The following is a 17,199-nucleotide window of genomic DNA, read 5'->3' on the forward strand; positions in this document are numbered from 1 at the left end:
AGTCAACCTCCAGGCAAGATGGAATGCTCCCCTACAACACTCCGCCAACTTATATGCCTTTTCTGAACGTCTCCTCTATAGCGCCTTTAAGTGTGAAGTACTCCCAGTACTGAGTTACACTGGAGTTCCTCTTGTCTGATGTTCCCAAGAACTCTACTTGTATGGCAGACAGCTGTAGCCTGCTTCGGGGACTCCTTACTCCTGAGTCCCGGCTCTCGATCCGTGTTGCTGTTGTGCCCCCCAAGTCTTAGATGGGAGTAGTGCATTTACAGCCCACTACTCCACCGGTGTCTGCTGCAGAACCATTAGTGTCCATACAACCTCGGGGACCGGGCCCCGGTCTTGCGCTTAGAACTTCTAGCCAGGGTTTTTCCTCTAACCCACGTCCCCTGTGTTCCCTTATTCTCCTACGTTCCGTACTTGTCCTTCTTTCCTATGGAAGCTCAGGCTTCAGTTCAATGTCTTTCTCCTTTCCTTTCCCGTGCCATCAGACCCTGGTCACTCAGATCTGCTGCAGCACTCGTTCCTCCATCCCTCTCTCAGGGATCTCCTTTCCTCACTCCTCTCTGAGTGACTTCCTCCCTCAGACTGACCTGTAATCCTAAACCTTCCTGCTCTTTTATGTATTCTCAACTCCACCCACCTCCCAGCACGTTTAGTGTTCCAAGCAGGGAACCACCAAAGGTGCTCTGCTTCTCTCTAAGCAAGGAGCCGCAATGTGGCTTTGCTGAACAAGTCTATTGTGTGGGGTGTGAGTGTTGGAGCATGGTCAGGAGTTCCCACCTTACCTGGATGGTGGGGCACCACACCTTAGGAGAAGGTGCAATACCTCTGTGGCGACTGAGCCTCAGGGGCGCCACAGATCCAGCAAAGGTTCGGGCAGTATTGGAATGGGATCATCCTGAGGACTTGAAAGCCTTACAAAGGTTTTTAGGTTTCGCCAACTACTACCGAAAATTCATAAAAAACTTTTCGGTAGTAGCCAAACCACTCACTGATATGACCAAAAGGGACAGACTTCTCCAAGTGGTCCAGTCCTGCCAGGGAGGCATTTGACACACTGAAGGGGTGTTTTGTTTCTGCGCTGATTCTTATTCAGCCTCATGTCACTCAGCCTTTTATCGTAGAGGTGGATGCATCCGAGTTGGGAGTGGGGGCTGTATTGTCGCAGGGTGCGTCTCCTGGTAAATGGCAACCATGCGCATACTTCTCGAAAAAACTTTCGCCAGCTGAGAGAAACTATGATATTGGTAATAGGGAACCCTTGGCTATCAAATGGGCATTTGAGGAGTGGCATCATTTTTTTGGAGGGAGCGGTTCACCCTGTGATGGTGATCACTGATCATAAGAATCTGGTTTACCTGGAGTCGGCAAAACGTCTTAGGCTGTGCGCACACGCTGCGGATTAGGTGCGGATTCATCCGCGCGGATTTTGTAAAATCCGCAGGTGAAACCGCAGGTCAAAATACCTGCGGTTTTACCTGCGGATTGCTCTGCGGTTTTGCCCTGCGGTTTTTCATCTCCTCAATGGAGGAGATGGCAAACCGCAGGGGAATCCGCAGAAAGAATTGACATGTCAATTCTTTCTGCGGATTGAAAACCGCAGATAATCCGCGTGGAAAATTCCGCACCATCTGCACTGCGGTTTTTTATTCCCATAGGAAATCATGCTACTGTACACCGCAGCAAAATCCGCAGCGTGTGCACACAGCCTTACTCCGCGTCAGGCAAGATGGGCGTTATTCTTTACCAGGTTTAACTTTTTTGTTACTTTTAGGCCGGGGAGCAAAAATGTTAAAGCAGATGCTTTGCCCCGTTGCTTTCCTGGGGGAGGCGATAAGTGCAAACCGGTACCTATTCTACCAAAAGGGGTAGTGATGGCATCAAAATGCTCTGATCTTGAAAGAGAGGTTGCTGATGCTCAGGGGGACACCCCTGCTACCTTCCCTCTGGGTAAACTGTTTGTGCCGCTCAATCTCCGTCTAAGAGTCCTCAGTTAACACCATGATACAGTGCTGGCTGGACATCTGGGGAATAAGGCCACCGCAGATCTACTTGCTAGGCGTTTTTGGTGGCCAGGTGCTCATAAGGATGTTCGGGAGTATGTGGCCGCCTGCAATGTCTGTGCGTGTTCTAAGACTTCGCATACGCGACCATCTGGGGCTCTCCAACCATTGGAGATTCCCAACAGACCTTGGACTCACTTGTCAGTTGATTTTATTACTGACCTACCTGCGTCTGCAGGGAACACTGTAATCTTGGTGGTGGTGGATAGGTTCAGTAAAATGTCTCATTTTATTGCGTTACCAGCTTTGCCTAACGCCAAGACTCTGGCGCAAATCTTCATCAGGGAGATAATCAGACTGCATGGGGTTCCTTCCGATATTGTCTCAGATCAGGGGGTGCAGTTTGAAAGCATATCTAAGATGTTTTGTGTCTGAGAATCAGGAGGACTGGGTGACCTACCTACCGTTGGCTGAAGTTGCAGTTAATAATCGCTGTCAGGAATCAACCGGTAAGTCCCCGTTTTTTGGGGCATATGGGTTCCATCCACAGTTTAGTTCATTTCATGGTGATCACCCCTCTAGTTTACCGGAAGAGGAATGGTTTTCTTCTTCCATATCTACCATATGGCAGGGGGTGACTAATAATTTGCGAAAGATGGGTTCCAGGTATAAGAGTGTGGCGATCAGAGACGTATGGTGGGTCCGGACCTGTGTGTTGGTGACTGGGTGTGGTTGTCCTCAAAGAACATTAAGCTGAAGTTCCATCTTGGAAATTGGGCCCCAGGTTTATTGGTCCTTATAAAATCTTAGCCGTCATCAATCCGGTAGCATTCCGCCTTGCTCTGCCACCGACTTTTAAAATTCATAATGTTTTTCACCGTCTGCTTCTCAAGAAATACGTGACATCAGCTGGACCTTCACCCCTGCCACCTTCTCCTGTTATGGTCGATGGTAATCTGAAGTTCCAGATAGCTAAGATCTTGGACTCTTGTTTTGTTCGTCGGTCACTGCAATACTTAGTACATTGGAGTGGGTATGGTCCTGGAGGAGAGGATGTGGGTTCCAGCCTCTGACGTCCATGCGGTCGGACTGGTTCAGGCCTTCCATGTGGCACATCCGGATAAACCAGGCCCTGAGGTTCCGGGGGTCCCTCGTAGAAGGAGGGGTACTGTCACAGGGCTACCGCGACAGAACAGAGCCAGAAGACCGCAGCGTCTGGTGGCTCCTGCTTTGCCGCTGAGAAGAAGCACTTCTCCGGCATATTAAGGGTGTTTGTTTCTTTCAGCAGGACAGGGGTTAATTGGTCATGTGGAAATCCCTGCTTTCAGCTGTGCTTTGTTAACCACTCCTCTCTCCTATAAAAACTAGGTCCACAGGCCAGATCTTTGTCTGAGATAGCATTTACTTCAAGGATTTGGAGAGAGAGAAAGGAGCTGGTGTTAGGAATGCTGGAGGAGTTTATTGTGCGACGACCTGTGGTTTGTAGGCTTGGAGATTCCTCATCCATTCCTGCTTTGTTTTCTTCCCCCATCCTTCACAGCCTGGTGTATACCTCTGTTGCTTGTGAGAGTATTATTTATGAGTGGAATTTTCTTTTACCCTTGTCTCGTTCCCCTGTCTGTCGGGTTAGTGTACTTCGGTACACAGCAGCACCTCTCTTCCCCGGGAGGGGGGAAGGGGACAGACGCAGGGCTAAAGTTAGGAGACAGGGCTAGGGCAGAGAGCCCGGCATCCTCGCCATCTGAGGTGTCCGGGGGAACAGGGCGAGTTAGGGTGCCCCCTAGTGTCAGGGCCTGGAAAGGCGCCCCTGGTCCCAGTTTACTTGCCAGTCCAATCGTGACAGCAGCATTTTCAAATGTCGGGTATCATGATTGAGGGAGCTTAGTCTCCAGAAACGCGTCGATATCACCACTCGCCATCCATTGTGCTGATGTTTTTATCCTCTATTGGAATGCTTTTGTAGCGTATAGACTTTGTTTTCACTTTATCGTTTAGCTGGACATTTCTCCTCATTTAGCGTTCCATGATTGCCCACTTAGGGGGTTATAGAGGTCGTGTGTGTGAGTCAGTGCTGCTGACTTCTTATACTATTATTTTACATATACCTGGATCTGTCCGCAGTATTTGTCCACCTCAGATTTATATTACTTTCCCACTGTAGAGCAGCAGGAACTACAGGAATTAATGGGGTAGAAATCCTCCTCCTGTTATTAACCTAAGATCGCTGCCGGTGCCTGACCTCAGCGCCTCTGCTCATCCTGCAGCTGCCGGACATCCACCACTGTCCAGTCTCTGTGACTGCCGATTGTGATATCACAGATCATGTGTGCACCCACTACACTACACAGAAAATCACAGGAAATGTATGTGTCCATCTGGGAGGAGCCCAGACACAACAAAGCATTGCCATTCATTCCCCACTTGTACACACGGCCAAGTCTCCTCCTCGCCTCCTCCCAGCCGGCAGTCAGGCAGGAAGAAGCTAAGCAAACAGCAGGGGAAAAAGAAAATTGACTTAGTTCCCAGTGGTGATCCGGGGCTCCATCCTTCAGATCACACAGCCGACTCTTCGTCTTGGAACTACACATCACTATCTCCCACTACGATGGCATCTACAGAGCTGAGGGACGAGCTGAACTGCTCCATCTGCCTGAGCCTCTATACAGATCCCGTATCCCTGAGATGTGGACACAACTTCTGCCGCTCGTGTATTGTGAGTGTGCTGGATGCCCAGGAGGCGGCTGGAGGGTATTCCTGTCCTGACTGCAGAGCAGAATATCCAGAGCGTCCGGCCCCGGAGAAGAACCGAAAGCTGAGGAACATAGTGGAGCGTTTCTCATCTACTCAGCCTGGTATGGAGGAGACCAGGATCTTCTGTACTTACTGTGATTCTCCTGCCCCGGCAGTAAGAACTTGTCTACAGTGTGAGATCTCCATGTGTCAGAAACATCTCACAGCCCATAACAAGACAGTGAATCACAATCTCATTGAACCAACAGTGTCATTTAAGGGTCAAAAATGCTCCACACACAATGAGATCCTGAAATATTACTGTCCTATAGACGCCGCCTGTATCTGTGTGTCCTGCTGGGTGGCCGGAGACCACAAGGGTCATGACGTGGAGCTACTAGATGTGGCCTCTGAGAAGAAGAAGGAAAAAATGAAGAAAAATCTGGATGATCTAAACCCACAAAAAACAAAAATTTTGACAAGAGTCCGGAATCTGCAGGATCGTAGGAGGAAGATCCAGGAGAAAGCCTCCGATAAGAGGAAGAACATCAGTAAGATATTTATGGACATTAAGGAGCAACTGGAAATGGCAGAAAAGAAAGCGCTGAGCGAGGTCTCCAGGCAGGAGGAGAAGATTGTGTCCCAGATATCTGATCTGCTCAAGAAGCTGGAAATACAGGAGGACGAGCTGTCCAGGAAGATGCGTCACGTGGAGGAGATGTGTCGTGTCACCGACCCAATAAGACTCTTACAAGAAAGTGACATTACAGTATGTAGTCATGGAGGTGATGAGGACACAGAGGAAGATGGTGGAGAGGTCAGTTCTGAGGAGGCTCTGGATGAGGTTCTGATCTCACTGACCTTACACCGATCTATGAGGGATATTATCACCAATGTGACAACAGAGCTCGGGGTCCATGTCCCAGACACATTGCTGGATGTGGACACTGCTCATAGATGTGTGAAGATATCAGATGATCTGAAAATGGCAACAAAATCAGAAGAAGATGAAGAAAGACCAGAATCACCAGGAAGATTTCTTTGTTATGCTCAGGTGTTAAGCAGATGTGTCCTCTCCTCAGGACGACATTACTGGGAGGTAGAGTGGGACCAGATAGGAGAATGTGCCATCGGATTGTCCTATCCCAGTATGGAAAGGGAAGAAGATGAGTCTGGTATTGATATAATGATAAATCCTGGTGTTTGGATATGTATAATGGAGAATATAACGTATGGCACAACTCCGATGAACTAACCCTCAGTGTAAAGCCAACATGTCCGACACTTGGGTTCTTCTTAGACTATGAGGCCGGGCGTCTGTCCTTCTATGAGCTGTGTGACCCCATCAGACACTTACACACCTTCACCGCCTCCTTCACTGAACCCCTACATGTTATCATCTATGTGTATGATGGGGCCTCTGTTACAATAAGAAGCTGAGGCCGATGTCGTCCCCGTCACATTATAATGACATTATTCCTTGTCACATGGACACATCTGTATAGAGAGAGAAGAGGGGTGGAGGGATCCTGATGAAGCCACTGATGTGGTGACACGCGTTGGGCTAATGCCCCCTGACCCTCCGGCTTGGTAACATCCTGGTTATGCTCAATCTATCATGTTTGGTTCTGTGGAAATTTCTCCACTTACTTGCATAGGTTCAACCATCTCCATCTCCTGTATATGGTACTCAAATTCTCTGTATTAGGCTCTTTAGGCACAGACTCTGTTTTGGATCTATGGTAGCCACCTAGTGGCCATTTGTCATATTAATGTATTAGAATGTGAACCCTTATCCTGCAATTTATTTTCCTGTTAAGTGGGTTATTGGAATCATTCTCTGTTCTTGTTTTTTTTTCCTTGTCTATTGTGATACTGCTGCCATTAACCTCTTAGTATCTTATAATCATCCTTTCCAATGTGTCCCAATCCATCACAAAACACTTCATGTATGGACTTGTATGCAGGATTCTAGTAGCCACCTAGTGGCCGCTCACCACATCAGGGGGTCAGAATCCGCACTGCTGCCTTGTTAGCCTTTTTTCAGTTTTCTATGTAACGTCTGCTATTGGAGGAATTTCTCCTCCCTGGCCCTTTGGAGGATCTACTCTCATATTGTGATACTTTGTTAAATGGTTTAGTTTTTTCCTATGCATGTATAAATATCCTTCTCATTGTGTTCCCTCGCCATTCGGTGTCTAACCTGCTATGTATAGGTTCCATATGGGAGTGACCGGATTGTGTTCAGGGGGTGTATAACATCTCATGGGGGCTTTTTTTGTCCTGTTTTAATTGTTTTTAATTATTTGTTGGTGTGTGGTTTTTCTAAGACTACGTGAATAAAGAATACTAATTCTATTGTTTGGTGATCCCTGGTGTATAGTATGTCTCCTTTTCTTGCTTATATGGACACATCTGTATATAGTGAGTTATCAGCGGGACCCTCTAATAATACAATGTATATGGCGGAGTCATGGGGGGATTGTTCCTATTGTTTCTTCCTCTTCCCTGTAGATCAGATGCAGAATCAATGATTGAGCAGAATGTAAATATTAATGGGTGAATTGTCCGGAGACTGATAATTGTTATTCAGTAAAGGGTTAATCCTATCTGATACAGTGCTGGTATATAGCTGAGATATGTCAGCACTCTCTGATTCCCGGGACCCCCACCGATCCTGAGAATAAAGGGGCTGCAGCATTAGTTCAGCCTCCTGCACATCGGAGCTCTGGACTCCCCCGGTGCAGGAGCTGCAGTACGGCCGCAGTGGATGGGGGGCACATCGGGGGTCCGGAGCGCCGCTGTGCAGGGTAAACAGGGAGGGGACAGAGCACTAAATCAGCTCTGTGGCCCCTTCATTTTCAGGGTCTGTGGGGTCCGCATTAATCAGACAGTGATGACATAGTCTTGCTCTGTCTGACCTTTGGCAAGCCCCCTGTATTCCCCCCTTTATATACAGCAGGTTTTAGGTACTCAGGTGACGGGTGATCAGTTTCTCTATATTAATGTTGGTCAGGAGTTGTAGTCGCCATTGTGTATTATCTATCCGATCTCGTCATGGTTACATGAAGAGAAATAAAGATTTACATTTCTGTAACTGATTTCTCTCCATAAATATATAGCATAGCTCCCAACCGTCCCGATTCTCGCGTGACAGTCCCGGTTTTGACACCCCCCACCCGCGTCCCACTCGGGACGCTATTTTTCCTGCATTGCACTGAGCCGCCATGCCCCCCATGCACCCCACGCAGCCTGCAATGATGTTGCTCGGCTGTTCTGTGGCTGCAGGCACAGGACCTGTGATGAGGTCACAGGAGGGGAGGAGTCAGGGGTCACATGATCAACGACCTTCAACTGTGCTGTGCTGATTGTTATAGTGCTGGATGAGGTGAAGTTTCTGTGTGGGGTCAGGAGGGGATTGCAGAGCAGATGTAGCAGAGCTGTGTGTGTACGAGGTGTACGGAGCAGAGCCGAGAGTGCGTGAGGTGAACGGAGCAGAGCAGTGTGTGTACGAGGTGTACAGAGCGGAGCCACGTGTGACGATGAGGTGTACGGAGTGAAGCCATGCGTGTACGAGGTGTACGGAGTGGAGCCGCATGTGTACGAGGTGTACAGAGCGGAGCCGTGTGTGTACGAGGTGTATGGAGCGGAGCAGAGCCACTTTTGTATGGGGTGTACAGAGCGGAGCCGCGCATGTTTGAGATGTATGGACCACGTGTGTATGAGGTGTACGGAGCAGAGCCGCGCGTGTACGTGGTGTACGGAGCCACGTGTGTATGAGGTGTATGGAGCGGAGCCGCATGTGTACAGAGCGGAGCCGCGTGTGTATGAGGTGTACGGAGCAGAGCCGCGTGTGTACGAGGTGTATGGAGTGGAGCCGCGTGTGTATGAGGTGTACAGAGCCACGTGTGTACAGAGGGGCGTACCGAGCAGAGCCGCGCATGTACGGAGCGGAGCAGCGTGTGTATGAGGTTTACAGAGCGGAGCCACGTGTGGACGGGACGTATGGAGTGGAGCCATGTGTGTACGGAGTGGAGCCGCGTGTGTACGGGGCATACGGAGTGAATCGTGTGTGTATGGAGCGGAGTTGTGCGTGTACGAGGTGTATGGAGCGGAGTCATGTCTGTACTTGGTGTATGGAGCAGAGCTGCGTGTGTATGGGGTATGCGGAGTGGAGCCATATGTGTACGGGATGTACGGAGTGGAGCCAAGTGTGTACGGGGCATACAAAGCGGGCTTTTCCCACGGACCCACGAGTACACAGCGGAGCCCCAAGGAGCACTTTAAAACTCGCACATGATGGCCCACCAGAAGTGATGTGCTGGAAGCTGACCGGAAATGAGGTAATTTCATGAGGAGATTGTGACGGAACCAGGAGTGCTTCAGATCCATCACCATGTTCTCCGACGACAGCGAGGACAGCAGGATCGCCTTGGAATCGGGGATGTCGGCCATGTGAGCTGATCATGATATGTCCTGCACCGGGAGGCTCAGGTGGGCACTACAATGGGAGCCGGGCTGCTATAGTATCTTTATAGAATCTTTCTTTATTTCTTTCTCTCTCTCTGTTTCTTTCTTTCTCTCTGTTTTTTTCTCATTCTCTGTTCTGTTTTTCCCTCTCATTTTCTTTCTCTCTCTGTTTTTTCTTTCTCTCTCTAATCTTTCTTTTTCTTTCCTCGCTTTCTTTCTCTCTGTTCTTTCTTTCCTTCTTTCTCTCTCTCTGTTCTTTCTCTGTCTCTCTCTGTTCTTTCTTCCCCCTCTTTCTTTCCTCTTTCTCTGTTCTTTCTTTCCTTCTTTCTCTCTGTTCTTTCTCTGTTCTTTCTTTCCCCTCTTTCTTTCTTTCTCTCTGTTCTTTTTTTACTTCTTTCTCTCTCTCTGTTCTTTATCTGTCTCTCTCTGTTCTTTCTTTCTTCCCCCTCTTTCTCTATCTCTCTGTTCTTTCTTTCTTTCACCTCTTTATTTTTCTCTCTGCACTCTTTTTTTATTCCATTTCTTTTTCCCTCTCTCTGTTCTTTCTTTCCCCTCTTTCTCTCTCTTTCTTTCTCTCTCTATTCTTTCTTTCTTTTCCCTCTTTCTCTCTGTTCTTTCTTTTGCTCTTCCACTGTTCTTTTTTTCTGTCCCCTCTTTCTTTCTCTGTTCTTTCTTTCCCCTCTCTCTGTTCTTTCTTTTTTCTTTCCCCTCTTTCTTTTTCTCTGTTCTTTCTTTCCTCTCTTTCTTTCTCTGTTCTTTATTTCTTTCCCCTTTCTCTCTCTCTATTATCTTTCTCTCTCTTTCTTTCTGTTCTTTCTCTCTCTAATCTTTCTTTTTTTCTTTCTCTGTTCTTTCTTTTCCCTCTATTTCTTTCCCCTCTTTCTTTCTCTTTCTTTACTTTTCTCTCTTTGTTCTTTCTTTTTTTCTCTGTTCTTTTTTCTGTCCCCTCTTTTCTTTCTCTGTTCTTTCTTTCCCCTCTGTTCTTTCTTTCCCCTTTTTCTTTCTCTTTCGCTCTGTTCTTTTCTCTTTCTCTAATCTTTCTTTCTCTCTCTGTTCTTTCTTTCTTTCTCTCTGTTCTTTCTTTCTCTGTGCTTTCTTTCATATGTACACTACTAATCAATATTTCTTTCTCCTCTTTCTTTCTCTCTCTGTTATTTCTCTCTCTGTTCTCGCTTTCTTTTTCTCTGTTCTGTCTTTCCCCTCTTTCTTTCTCTCTGTTCTTTCTTTCTTTCCCTCACTTTCTTTCTCTGTCCTTTCTCTCCCTAATCTTTCTTTTTTTCTTTCTCTTTCTGTTCTTTCTTTCCCCTCTTTCTCTCTCTTTCTTTCTTTACTTTTATTTCTCTCTCTGTTCTTTCTTTACCTTCTTTCTTTCTCTCTGTTCTTTTTTCTGTCCCCTTTTCTTTCTCCGTTCTTTCTTTCCCCTCTTTATTTCTCTCTGTTCTTTCTTTCCCCTTTCTTTCTCTCTATTCTTCCTTTCTCTTTCTCTCTCTGTTCTCTCTGTTTTTTCTTTCCCCTCTTTCTTTCGCTCTCTGTTCTTTCTCCTCTTTCTTTCTCTCTGTTCTTTCTTTCGCTCTCTGTTCTGTCTTCCCCTCTTTCTTTCTCTCTGTTCTTTCTCCTCTTTCTTTCTCTCTCAGTTCTTTCTTTCGCTCTCTGTTCTTTCTTCCCCCCTTTCTTTCGCTCTGTTCTTTCTTTCCCCTTTCTTTCTCTCTGTTCTTTCTTTCTCTCTGTTCATTCTTTCTCTGTTCTTTCTTTCCCCTTTTTTTCTCTCTCTCTGTTCTTTCTTTCACTCTCTGTTCTTTATTTCCCCTTTCTTTCTCACTGTTCTTCCTTTCTCTTTCTCTCTCTGTTCTTTCTTTCTGTTCTCTCTCTGTTCTTTCTTCCCATCTTTTTTTGCTCTCTGTTCTTTCTTTCCCCTCTTTCTCTTTGTTCTTTCTTTCCCCTTTCTTTCTCTCTGGTCTTCTCTCTGTTCTTTCTCTCTCTCTGTTTTCCTTCTTCTCTCTCTCTGTTTTCTTTCTTTTCCTTAGTACCAGTCAGTGTGCCCACAGTACCAGCCACTGTGCCCAAAATGCCAGTCACTGTGCCCTCAGTACCAGTCAGTGTGATCAGCAGTGCTAAATGGGTGCTGTTGGGCGTGGACATGGGTGCGACTAGATGTGAAGTGGGTGTGGTTGGGTGTGGCCTAAAATTAGCAGCGACGCGCTGCACGCCCCACAGCCTTTCTCCCTCTTTCCCTTCAAAAGTTGGGAGGTATGATATAGGATGTATGATAAATATTTAGGGTGACGACTGCTGGGACCCCACTGATACCGAGTGATCATGTGGTGCCCCTGAGGGTTCAGTCGCCACAGAGGTACTGCACCTCAGCTAGAGGTGTGGTACTCCGCTCTCAGGTAAGGAGGGGGCACTACCCAGAACCCACACACTTACATCCAACACTGTACCTCTCAGGGCCTGGGAGGAGCTAGGTAGAGGGTGTGGGTGGAGAAAGTAGTAGGGGGGAACTGAAGGAAGTGAGGGTTGGAGAAAAAAGGAGATAGTTGGTGCTGGGGACTTGAGCAGAGAGGAGCTTGTCCCTAAACCAGAAGACAGTAGAGAGATAGAGGAAAGACATAAGAAACAGAAAGATAAGCTTCCGTGGAAGAGAGGAGGAAGGCACCCTAGGGGCACAGGAAGTGAGGACTCCACCCATGATGCCCGAATCCACGCCGACGGCAGTCGGGTGGAGGGACCAGGTCGCAGTAGGGGACCGACCCAAGACTAGTGTAGAAACTGAGGACACAGCTAGCTAACCGTAGGTTGCAGTATCTGCATGTGCTGCAGCCACATCCGCACACAATTGCTGAAAAGGCAGCCGTATAGGATCAAGGGGACCTAGAGGACATCGCCCAACAGTATCTGGGGCTGCTGGCTCGGGACACTGTGTGTGAAGGCGCAGGGCAGGAGAGGTGGGAGCCAGCGCAGTGAGACAGCCAGGGAAGGAACATCTGAAGGGGGTTCTGACACGGTGTACCCCAAATTACTTGAGCTGGCTAGACCACCAACCCGGAGGACACAGCACCTCGGCTGGGGAATGCAACTGGAAGAACTGTGAGTAGAAGTGTTGAAACTGCACTCCTCTGTGTCCTGGATTTATTTACTGCGTCACCTTTATTGCACCACAACCACCATCATCTTTTACACAAATAACTGCCCTGGGGCCTAGCTCTGCCAGTGGAGAGCTGTAACAACTCTGCTGCATCACCAACAGCCCCAATGGTCTCTTTTGCAGCGTCTGCTATGACCTTCATTGCCTAACACCACGGATGGTGTCATGACTTTATTTCAACTAACTTCCCCATCTTTATTTGGATGCCCACAGGGCCACGGACCGGGTCACCACTGCTGTGACAAAACTCCTGAAGAACTGACTAAGGCCCGGACCGTGTCCCATGACCCTGTGGGGTGCTCCAATCACCCACATCTGTGTCTCCCTTTTGGAGATCTGTCATTACAGCCACACTCGCGCTGTAGATTGCTGTTGGCTACTCGTTGGTTTGGCCGGCTATTCGGCTGGCCGCTTTCTCGCTGACTCTCCCACACTCAGGAGCACTCGCTATGCCCAGAGCTCCTGTGTTTTGAGAGTCGCTGTCAGACATCTCTGGTGGTGGATTATCGCCTACAGAACAAATGGATCAACAGTCCAAAATCAGACCTGCTGGATCCTTTTTTTTTCCCCGAGTTTGGCTGGTTCAGCTGACACTAGTCTGATGTGTATGGGGCCATAAGGTGGAGTGGACTGAAGACAGAATTGTGATTCCATCAGGGTCCCGATGTCCTCATATGAACTGTTCTTGGTCGAAGTCACCCAAAAACAATGGTTTGCACATACAATAAATATATCCTCACACATCCACATTAGAAGTAAACTGCCATTCTCTCCAGATCTGTCCGGTGATTATTTACATTTATTTTTATATTTCCGGCTACTGATTTGCTGCTAATGCAGTGAATGTGAAACTTGGCAGTCAGATGAATGAATCTTTATTAATAACTGCAGTCATCTACACACTAGACCAGGGGTCTCAAACTCGGCTGGTTATATGGGCCGCGCATAGAAAAAAAATTGAATTTGACACACCGCATTCTTTGCAAGATGAGATGACATTTTCTGTAATAACCTTTTTTTCCCCATACAACTTTTTGATCACTTTTGGAATTTTTTTCAATGCCAATGCATCATATGGGTTATGGTAGAATTTTATAGCTGGTCACCTTCATGTAGCTAAGTCCCCATCCTGGTCACCTTCATGTTGCTATGTCCCCATCCTGGTCACCTTCGTGTAGCTATGTCCCCATCCTGGTCACCTTCGTGTAGCTATGTCCCCATCCTGGTCACCTTCGTGTAGCTATGTCCCCATCCTGGTCACCTTCGTGTAGCTATGTCCCCATTCTGGTCACCTTCTTGTAGTAATGTCCCCATCCTGGTCACCTTCCTGTAGCAATGTCCCCATCCTGGTCACCTTCTTCTCACCTTACCTGTTCTCCCTCAGGGAACAGTGTCCTTGTCTCCTCCACAGCCAGGGCATGCGCATGGCAGTGAAATCATATGCTGCCCGTGCCGGCATGCTAAAGTCACCAGTGGGCCTCTCATTGGCCGGTGGCTGGTATTGGTATTATGGTGCAGAGAGATGGCAATACATTTCAATTAAATGTGCCTCCAAGGATGCACAATCAGCTAAAACAAAGTGCGTGGGTTGGCAGCCCCTAGACCGGGCCACGATCATCAAGGGGCGCTCCGGTGCTTGCAGGCCACATGATGCAGCCTCAGCGGCTGCACACGTCCCACGTGTTTTAGACCTTTGCACTAAATCATCAGTAACCAGATTGCCCAGAGGAAAATATATCAGAGAAGACTAACGCAACAACATGAAGGCGGTATCCACCGCTCCAGACAGGAGAAAGGCGTCTTGGAGGTAGACATCTGTCCTTGGCTCTTCCCGGAATGACTCTTGGTAGATGTGGTAAGCTTTGAGAATTTTGCACATTTCATAGTTTTGAAGAAAAACTTTGCATTCTTGAAGCTTGAGAAGCTTTGGCTTGTCATGGATAGGACACTGTTGGTTTGGATCCCCACGTTCTTGCAATGTGGTGGGCGATACCTCAGTTTTTTGTAAACATAGTTTTCTTTAAGGGGATTATACGGCACACGCACACAATACCTGGTGACTGCGCACACATAATGCCAGCAGGGGCAGATTAAGAGTGGCCAAGGCCCTGGGCAGTCTAGAGGGCGTGGGCCCCCCAAGGTACCCGATGTACTACATGGCAGGTCACATGATCCTCTTTGATAGGTCATGTGGGTAACACACAGGCGCTCTGCTGCACATCCGCAGATGGAAATGATCAGTGATATAGAAGTGCACGTAGCACGCGTTGCAAATCTTTCCCTTATGTACAGCTCTATACGTAACATAGCTCTATGCATAATAGAGCGGGGGGGTATTCATTTTCCCAAGGGGCCACATGACAGACAGTGACTACTCTGGAGGCCGAACAGATAATTTCAGCCTATTTTTGCTCAATATTAACATATTAATTATAATTGTTTTATTATATAAATGTATTACTTCATTTTGAGCAGAATTAAGCTTGCGGACATCCCCTATATACAGTATGAGCCCCCACATAGCTCCCTACATACAATATGAGCCCCCACGCCCCTCAACCAAAGTGATCAACCTATGGGGTCCTTAGAAATGTAAGCTATAAGCTAAAAAAAATAGAAAAAAAAAATTTATACCCTATATGGCCTGAACTGTTGTGTACTTAGCTTAATGGCATCTTCTTCTGACGCGTTTCCTCCATCTTTTGGTCATTCAGGGCTGATCAGGGAATTCATCAATCAGGACAAGAAAAGGAGACCATAAGCCGTACTGGAATGATCTTCTCAGTGGGCTAGATTTGGAGAAACTAGATCCATACAGTGATTGGCTGCAGCAGTCTCAGACCGACCAGATAAGAAAAGGCTAGAAAAGCGATGCGGGACCAGGCTAGTCAAAAGAAGGAGAGAAGCGGGATCTGAGGGTCAGTATATGACATTTATTTTTGTTACCACACATGGGCTATATGTTAATTATAAGAAAGTGGTGGAAAGTCCCTTAATTCTGGCCATCATATTAAAGGGGTATTCTCATGCTATTAAATTGCCTTAGTTAGCCAGAATATAAGCACATTTGTAACTGACATGCTTTTCTCTCTGCTGTGGTTCTCCTGATATGACAGCTTTTATCTTACATAGTGTACAGATTGTTGCCAATGAGACCGAACACCAAAGCCTTGCCCAATATGTGCAGTAGTTATATTGCAAGCTGAGGAGTTAACTCCTAAGATCCCAGTCATCTCTCTCCAACCCATTGATTTATATGCAGCCGTTAGCTGCTCACCTCCCTTTGAAAAAGCAGTAATTAGGAGACTGATAACAGTTCAGGAGCTAATAGAGTAATATTAGCTCCTGAGCTGCTGTTATCAGTCTCCTAATTACTGCTTTTTCAAAGGCGCTGTTATTCTTATATGTTAATATAGTGGTATTAGTGTAGACTCCAGAATAATTACACTGACAGACTGCTAATGTGTCACAGTACTGTAAGCTCAGCACAAAGAGACTGACCAGAACTGTCACTCAGAGGAGTGCCCTCCCATCCAACAACAAGGGAAAACGCTATTTTTTTGCGGGAATTACGCAAGCGGATTTCTTGCGTATTTCCCGCAGCAGGGAGTGGCGGAATTGCCGCGGAAATTCTGCAAGTGTGCACATAGCCTTAATGACAGCCAATACGTCTTTTCTTTACAGGCCTGAGATGTAAGAGAATAGCATCCTCATACAGGTGACAATCCAGCAGCTGTCGGCTGTCCACTATAGCTGACAACTTGCTGCATCAGCCACGATCGGTGTTGGCACTGTCCAAATCTATTTAACCCCTCAGATGCTATTGTCAATAGTGACTACATCATATAAATGGTTAGCAGAGTATTGGGGCTTCTTCTTTAACCCCACTGGCACCTTGAGATCATGATTGTGTGGTCCTGATATTTGCCATGGCAATTCATAACCAAATAGCGGCCTTAGAGTCTGCCGGATATAGCGGCCTGTTCAGAAGTTAGCGAGGTAAAAATACACTTTTTCATTCTTGTTATGTCACTTTGCATTCATTCCTGAACAGCACCTGAAGGGTTAATAAACTACCTGACAGCAGTTTTTCAATATGTCGAGGGGTGCAGTTTTAAAAATGGTATCACTTTTGGAGGTTTTCCAATATCTAGGACCCCTAAAGTCACTTCAAACCTGGAGAGGTCCTTCAAAAATCTAAATTTTGTAAATGTCCTTGAAAAAAAGAAAAATGACTGCTACAATTTTAAACCTCCTAAAAGGCTAACAAAATAAAATAACATGTTACTAATGGTGCTGATGTAAAGCAGACACGTGGGAAAGGTCATTTATTAACGTTTCTCTGTGGTCTGACTATCTGGATTAAAGGGATAATCATTCAACGTTTGAAAATTGCAAATTTTTTTTACATTTTTGTCAAATTTCTGATTATTTTTTTATAAATAAACATAAAACCTATTGACCTAAATTTACCATTATCATAAATGTCAATGTGCCATGAAAAAACAGTCTCAAAATCATTGGGGTTTGTTGGAGCATTCTAGAGTTATTACCACATAAAGCGACAATGGTCAGATTTCAAAAATTCGGCCCCGTCACTAAGGGGTTAAAATGTTTTATGCGCCACCGATGCAGCGCACATATCCCGGCACAGAGCTCTGTTGCCGACGATTCAGAATAGCAGGGCAGCTCCCGTCGCCTCTGCTGTGACGTGGCAGCGTGATGACATCATCAGGAGGCGCGCCAGCATGTATGCACCACATGTACAAGTGGAGCATCGAGTAACGGGGCAGAGTTCAGGGGGAACAGGAACAGGAGAGGGGAGTATGTTCCTCCTGAACTAAACAC

General features: G+C 46.9%; 1 pseudogene; it reads left to right on the top strand.

Annotated features, from left to right (window-relative positions):
• The first annotated feature begins 4,116 nt into the window (after positions 1-4,116).
• LOC141050673 (E3 ubiquitin-protein ligase TRIM39-like) lies at positions 4,117-7,094 on the top strand (annotated as a pseudogene).
• The last annotated feature ends 10,105 nt before the right edge of the window (positions 7,095-17,199 follow it).

The sequence above is a fragment of the Dendrobates tinctorius genome, unplaced genomic scaffold, assembly GCF_039654945.1.
Source record: "Dendrobates tinctorius isolate UK_male_01 unplaced genomic scaffold, ASM3965494v1 ptg000152l, whole genome shotgun sequence".
Classification (NCBI taxonomy): Eukaryota; Metazoa; Chordata; class Amphibia; order Anura; family Dendrobatidae; genus Dendrobates; species Dendrobates tinctorius.